Here is a 7,834-nt window from a genome sequence, read left to right as displayed (position 1 = left end):
CATTGAACTGACTTGCTTTACCAAGTACCCATGATTAATTGAATATCCTTTCCATCTAGTAAACCCATCTTCCTACATTTGAGAGGTTGGTGCTGTTATCAATGCACTCAACGCATTTGATTGCTAGTCTGGCAATACTAGTGATTGATTTCATGTCGTAGTTTTCACCCAACCTTTTGACAACAATTTCTTCTATTTGGTCAGGATTCCCGTCCATCTTCACATAAGGTGTCACCTATAAATACACCCAAATATAATTATTGGTGATATGTGGCAGAAAAGGCTTCTGACAATCAAAATAATGTTGCATATTTAAATTATTAATATATTCAGATTCATTACCTGTTGAATAAGGCTTACTTCCTCCTCTGGTAGATGTGCTTAGATGGTAGCTCTGCCGCGTTTGATCTCTAATAAAACCACTCCAAAAATATATACATCTCTTTTCTCCGTCAACATTTCAGTGCGAAAATACCTGTGAAATCATTCAAAACAAAAATGGAATTACACATTTTATATGGTTGGTTATTACCAAAAATGTTGTAAAGAAAGTGCAAATTATATCTCATATACACTGGATCGAGGTATCCCGCGGTTCCTTTAACCGTAGTAGTAACATGAGTAGCCTCCCCATCAATTGTCATCCTTGAAAGCCCAAAATCAGCCACTTTACCGTTCAGATTATTGTCCAATAGGATGTTAGTGCTCTTGACATCCCTGTGAGTTATCAAGTGACATGTGAATTTCAACGCTAATGAATGCCACCTCTAGTATAATACTGGAATACAAATTGTATTTCTATTTCACATCAGAAAATTTATGAGTTGTCAATACTTTTAACAAAATATTAACATGTTCACCAATAGTGTTACATAAGGGATACACTTTAAAAGCAGAATGTCTGCTTACAAGTTAATTAATGCATTCATGTGTCCATTTTCTTGAGGGATTGATCTTGTTAGAATGTCTGCTTACAAGTTAATTAATGCATTCATGTGTCCAATTTCTTGAGGGATTGATCCTGTTAGAATGTCTGCTTACAAGTTAATTAATGCATTCATGTGTCCAATTTCCTGAGGGATTGATCCTGTTAGAATGTCTGCTTACAAGTTAATTAATGCATTCATGTGTCCAATTTCATGGGCGATGTGAAGCGATAGTCTCAAGAAGGCTGAAATAGGGGCAGGATCCTTGAGGTACCCAACCTCTTTGATTAGACCTTGCTATGGGAGCCATGACAAAGAGTAGTAGGATTGGTTGAGTGGGTAGAGATGGATGCGGATGGAGCGGCAGAGAGAGCTACAGTGCAGGAGTCTCAAGACAGCACAGAGCTAACAGGCTGCAACAATGTGGGAGGCATAGGAGTGTGGTGCGAGATGCAGGGAGTTGTTGCAGCAGTGCAGAGGTCAGAGAGGGAGAACTTGTCAACGGCAAAGGGAGCTTCAACATCAGAGGGTGTTTGTAGCCCAACAAGGAGGTCAGTTAGGAGATTAGTTACTTACTTCTCAGTAATTAAGTTGCACTGCAGCAGTTGACAGCACGATGCAACATGATGAGAGGAGGTGCAGTGTGTAGTGCCCACTCTGTTTCCTGACCCTAATACGACATTATCTTAGAAACTTTTTTCGAGGACCTCAGATTGAGGATCTGGACCCATGACACTATTATTAGCGATTGAGATATTCACGGCTGTGATGTTTATGAATGCTTTCCATTGATATTCTGGTAGCATGAATGGTTATGTATCTTATCTATCAGTATTCTGATGATTGCAATATTAAATAGTTAAGTTGGTCTCTATTTGAAATTATGATGAGGGTAGTAAAGAATATGTATGCACTCTACTAAAAACATAATGAGGATAAATTTTATGGATAGGTATATTCTACGATGTTAAGATGTTGATAGCTTAATGAATATGTATGTTTCCATTGATGATTATTGATGATAGCCATGAGGGATGTGTCCCCTATGTTACCTACTTCCTTTAGTTCAGACTTACAATGGACAATGATGTGAATGACCAGGAATGGTTAATGATGCTAGTATGATAATTGACTAACATTGAGAAACCTTGTTACTGATGATGATTGAGTATGGTAGGAAACCATCAGAGGCACTCGCATATGACATGTCGATGACACCTGGTTTGATGAAAATTTATATTACTTTATCTTTGAAAGTCTAAGTCGATCTTGGAATCTGCCATATATGTTTAACTATATTCTGATGATATATTAATGGTTGCAGGCACAGATTAGTTGCTTGACCGAATGACTCACATATGGGTGATGGGGTTGTACAAGTAGATGGAACTACATGGGAGGGGTGGGACAGAGTCCCTGATCTCACCCACTAGCACTCCCGCCGTGACTTGGGCTGGAAGGGTTGAAACACCTTTGCCTTGAAGATCACGATGCCATGAGGGCAGGTTCCAAAGTTGGGTCGCTCATGAGGACTTTACCGGGGGGCGTGCATCAAGGCGGATTCCTTAATCCCCGACACCATTAGTCTCACTATAGCAGGCAACATAAGAGATGATAGTGGTCTATGACGTTGCATTATACTTTCCCCTTTTAATCACTGGATGCTTGAAGGGCAAGTGGTGTGGCACCCTTGGAACTTCAGGGGAATTTCTTGAAGGGAACGACCAACTTGGCACCCTTGGCATCACAAATAAACTATTAGGTGTGGCACCCTTGGAACTTCTAGGGAAGTTCTTGAAGGGCACAACCAAACTGGCACCCTTGACATCACAAATAAACTATTAGGTGTGGCACCCTTGGAGCTTCTAGGGAAGTTCTTGAAGGCCACAACCAAACTGGAACCCTTGACATCACAAATAAGCTATTAGGTGTGGCACCCTTGGAACTTCTAGGGAAGTTCTTGAAGGGCACAACCAAACTTGGCATCCTTGGAATCATTAAAAATAAATAATAATAAATAAATATAAGGAAGGAAAACTAGGTAAATTTACATCAAGGGTAAATGATGATTAGAAACCAATGTAATTAAATCAAAAATAAAACTTGGAATAAGGAGGATCATAGGAAGAATTAAAATAGAGTACCTTAAAAACTCTACCCTTCCCATTTTGGAAAATACTAGGAAGATTATGTGGTTTAATTAGGAAAAAGGGGAAAGACAAACATAATGGTAAGGATAAAGATTAATCCTAAACTAATTTAAACCTAATTAAGAAAAGGGGAAGGTGAATTAAAATGAGAATAATAAATTAAATTTAGAGAAATGTAGAGAAGTTCCATGTGTCAACAACCAACATAAGAATAAACATCTAGGAGATAACCTGAGTTAAATTAGGGAGTAGATTGGGGATAAAATCTTGACTCATTAATTGACTTCAAGTAATGAACACAAATTAAGGAATAAAAGGGGGGAATAAAGAGACAACTAGGAGAAGAAATAGGAATCTTGTTGAGGTGAGGAAAATATTAGTTTTAAATAGAAATTAAGTAAATAATTTTGGGAGACCCTTGATGTGAGAATGACACATGGGTGGGTGAATAATCAAGCTATTGAATTATAAAAAAAAATTAATTATGCATGACATGACAAGTGTCACCTATGAGGACTCCTATAAAAGAAGGGGCAAGCCATGGGAGAAAGGACTTTTGGGAACCCTATTGTTGGATGGATGAGATGTTGTGAGAGCAGTGATTACGAAGCTATAGTGAGTTTGGTGAGGTAGAGGAATTAGAGAGGGGACTCTTGAGCCAAGATGTGCTCTCCTCTACTAGCTAGTGCTTGTCTCCATTGTAAAACCCCATTGCAGTTCGGGGGTCCGCAGGGAAGAAGAGTACCCAAGGAGTAGGCTGGGAGGTTAACCAGTGGGTCTTCGCATTCGGTTCAAGTGCGTCATCATTCACTCGCGGAGGTGACCAGCTACAAGGGAATACCAGCAACAGCAGAGCAAGTGGAGTCTCGCCTTCTGGTGAACAATACATATGTATTTCATTACTATTGATCTTAGTTAAAAGTATGAAAATGTTATGATATGTTTCCTAAAATGAGTGGCAGGAAGGTGTGTGCTAAATAAATTTGAATTTCAATGCGTTTCTTTTCTGGTTGTATTTGCTGTTTAAAAAAAATAAAAAAAAATGTATATAGTCTGGAGAGCTATGGTCCTCACACTATTCCATATACACAAATAGACAACTAGGAGAAGAAATAGGAATCTTGTTGAGGTGAGGAAATTATTAGTTTTAAATAGAAATTTTAGTAAATAATTTTGGGAGACCCTTGATGTGAGAATGACACATGGGTGGGTGAATAATCAAGCTATTGAATTATAAAAAAATAATTAATTATGCATGACATGACAAGTGTCACCTATGAGGACTCCTATAAAAGAAGGGGCAAGCCATGGGAGAAAGGACTTTTGGGAACCCTATTGTTGGATGGATGAGATGTTGTGAGAGCAGTGATTACGAAGCTATAGTGAGTTTGGTGAGGTAGAGGAATTAGAGAGGGGACTCTTGAGCCAAGATGTGCTCTCCTCTACTAGCTAGTGCTTGTCTCCATTGTACAACCCCATTGCAGCTCGGGGGTCCACGGGGAAGAAGAGTACCCAAGGAGTAGGCTGGGAGGTTAACCGGTGGGTCTTCGCATTCGGTTCAAGTGCATCATCATTCACTCGCGGAGGTGACCAGCTACAAGGGAATACCAGCAACAGCAGAGCAAGTGGAGTCTCGCCTTCTGGTGAACGGTACATATGTATTTCATTACTATTGATCTTAGTTAAAATTATGAAAATGTTATGATATGTTTCCTGAAATGAGTGGCAGGAAGGTGTGTGCTAAATAAATTTGAATTTCAATGCGTTTCTTTTCTGGTTGTATTTGCTGTTTTAAAAAAAAAAAAAAAAAATGTATATAGTCTGGAGAGCTATGGTCCTCACACTTGGTATCAGAGCCTAGGTTGCAGCACTGAGCCTACATGGGCTAGAGACAGAGCACCTGTGCAAAAATTTTGGAATGGTTGCCAGCTGCTTGATAGTTATCAAATAGGGAACATGCCAATATTTAATGTAGTAGGGATAACATAATATAGAAAGCTTCATAATAGTTGTCGACAAATATTTATTTTTAAGAACATTTATGTTATGATACTATTGAATATGGTGTATTTATTATTTAAAAACAATAAAAATAAGAAATGGACAAAACATTAATATAGAAAATTGAAGTCAAACAAACACTTATTGCCTTCTTTAATTTATATTAAATTTATGATATTGAATCAATTCCAATAAATAAATTTGTTTTAATGATGAACATTCCACTAAATGCCAAAGGCTTGTATTATAATACTAGATATTCGAATTACGGTAAAGCACATAGGACTAGTAAAAAAAAAATGAGTTCGGTCAATCCTAAATCATATCAATACATGTTTACACTATTCAATATACATCCGAGATTTTGTTTCAGATACTATACCCCGCACTTTCGGATCGTTTGTCGGCCCTGAGTAGGGTTCCTCAGCTTCCACCGGACTTTGAGGGTAAAGTAAAAGCCAGAGAATGGATTTTGAGTTGAAGAACATGGGGGCATCGGAGGAGTTAACCGAACAGCAGGCCCGTCAGTTGTTATTTGATCTAGATTCTTCTTATAACGCTTTCATCAATTCATTGCCTAAATCGGCTTAACATTGCAGGGGGGGCGCAACTTCTGGATGCCATCGGCATCAGATTTAAAAGAAGAGGGTTCTCAGCGAACCCCAACCCCAGTCGGCTCGGAAGCTCCACAATTTGCTGCAATTGCAAATCCAAATCGCCTTAAATTCATTAGAGTCGTCGACCTATTTCGCGTTTCCAAGGTTGGAGTTCGCAGAGGTTCTTATTCTTTGTCCCACGACCGGGTTTTGCTTATTATTAGAAACTCCAGGTCTCGGGTTCGAATCGAGAAAGGTTTTTGGTATAACTCGTTTTTTTGGGAAGTTTTTGGCATCTTTTGCTGTAATTCTTGGCAGTCGTAGGTGTCAAGGATCAAATCTGGGGGTGATTTGCTCTTTCTTTAGTTCTGCCCCACTGCTGTTTGAAGCCATAGGTCCAAGATTCAAATCGGAGGGCGTTTTAGGCGTTGGATAGATGTGAAGAGCTCTGCATGACTGAAGATTCTGAAGATTTTGTGTTTTAGTGTAGCTTACAATTGCTCTGCTTCTCCAAAGCTCCCTTGTGGTATTGTGTGGGAATATTTGTGTTTTTGTATTGTATTGCCAGAAGATAGATTCTACTGCTTGTAAAGGTTTAAGCCGTTTGGTGCAGTTTTGAAGTCTCTTGTGGCTCAGTATTTTGTATCCGACAAGATCCGCGATTTTGAGATTTATTTAGGGCATATTTGGTAAGGAGAGATTGGGAGGATGCAGACAGCCACGACAGCTTCTGCTTTGTGCAAATGTTCATCCATTGCATCTTCATACACCTACAATACTATTGGGCCACCCATACATTTGAAGAAAAAGACCAAGGAGAGGCATGCACGGAAGAGGCTATTCCATGGTGCGCGCTGCCAAGTGCTGCATCATCGTCAACAACATGGACAATCATTTGCTCCCGCAATGAGCAGAAGGTGGGTGTGCATGGGAAGTGGTGCAGCAGCTGCTCTTTGGATGCTATTAATTGGAACAGAGGACTCGCAAGCTAAGGACATACAGGTTGGCTCATACCTCGCCCTGCACCATCTAAAGCAAGCTTTGTTCAATTCAAGGCTACCAACAAAGACACCCCTGCTCTGCGCGCAGGCAATGTGGAACCATATCAGTTTATTCTTCCTCCTACCTGGAAACAGGTCCGAGTTGCTAACATACTATCGGGTAACTATTGTCAGCCTAAGTGTGTTGAGCCTTGGGTGGAGGTCAAGTTTGAAGATGAAAAGCAAGGAACTGTGCAGGTAATTGCATCTCCTTTGATCTGCCTTACAAACAAACCAAATGCTAAAATTGAGGAAATTGGAAGTCCAGAGAAGTTGATTGCTTCATTGGGTCCCTTCGTAACTGGGAATAGCTATGACCCGGATGAGCTTGTTGAAAGCAATGTGCAAAAGTATGATGACCAAACGTACTACAGGTATGCGTTGGAAACCCCCATATGCTTTGACTGGCACACACAATCTTGCAAAAGCTACAACAAAAGGAAATACAGTTATATTAATTGTGGTTAGTGCCAATGATAAGCAGTGGCCAAAGTCTGAAAACATACTGAGAACTATGGTAGATTCCTTCCAAATCTAGTATTTCATTATTTTATTTCCTGTAAAATGAATCAGCAAAGCCTGTATGCAATCATTTGTATTTTTTCAAATAGTAAGCAAAACTGTAAGCCTTGTTCAGTTCTTTCCATTAAATTTCCTCCGTGTTCAGAAGTTGTGAAATGCATCCATGCTGGAAGGTAAAGTGAGCCTGCTTTAATTAATTTAATATTGTCTTACAATAGAATGAGCTTGTTTGTAAATTTTGGCCATTTGTCTTCTTGGGTGGGTAGAAACAACGTTTTGAGTGTCTTGAGGTTTGGATTGTGACTTGGTAGGTTTAATTGTATATTATAATTATATGATAATTTTTACCACTTTACAACTATGCATGGAAACGATATGATTATTTCTTTCTCAAAGGTCTTTTACCAAAGAAATATATTTATATTTTACTTTCTTACAAGCAAAATAGTTAGCATTTCTGCGCCTCTCCTAATGGTGATGCTAGAGATATTTACAAATTGACATATAGACACATCTTTACTTGGATTATATCCTTTTCCAGGTTTTAAGGGGCAAAGGCACAAATCTTCCTAACATTAAAATTAATTTTGTATTGCGCA

The 7,834-nt window shown here is 39.0% G+C and overlaps 1 pseudogene; it reads left to right on the top strand.

Moving 5' to 3' along the window:
- Positions 1-5,869: 5,869 nt before the first annotated feature.
- LOC149188268 (psbP domain-containing protein 6, chloroplastic pseudogene) lies at positions 5,870-7,593 on the top strand (annotated as a pseudogene).
- The last annotated feature ends 241 nt before the right edge of the window (positions 7,594-7,834 follow it).

The sequence above is a fragment of the Pinus tabuliformis genome, chromosome 3_1, assembly GCF_031772625.1.
Source record: "Pinus tabuliformis cultivar Carrire ecotype Pingquan chromosome 3_1, CPIR1, whole genome shotgun sequence".
NCBI classification, from domain to species: Eukaryota; Viridiplantae; Streptophyta; class Pinopsida; order Pinales; family Pinaceae; genus Pinus; species Pinus tabuliformis.
Note: the sequence above shows the minus strand (reverse complement) of the source record. Positions and strands in the feature narration are given on the sequence as shown.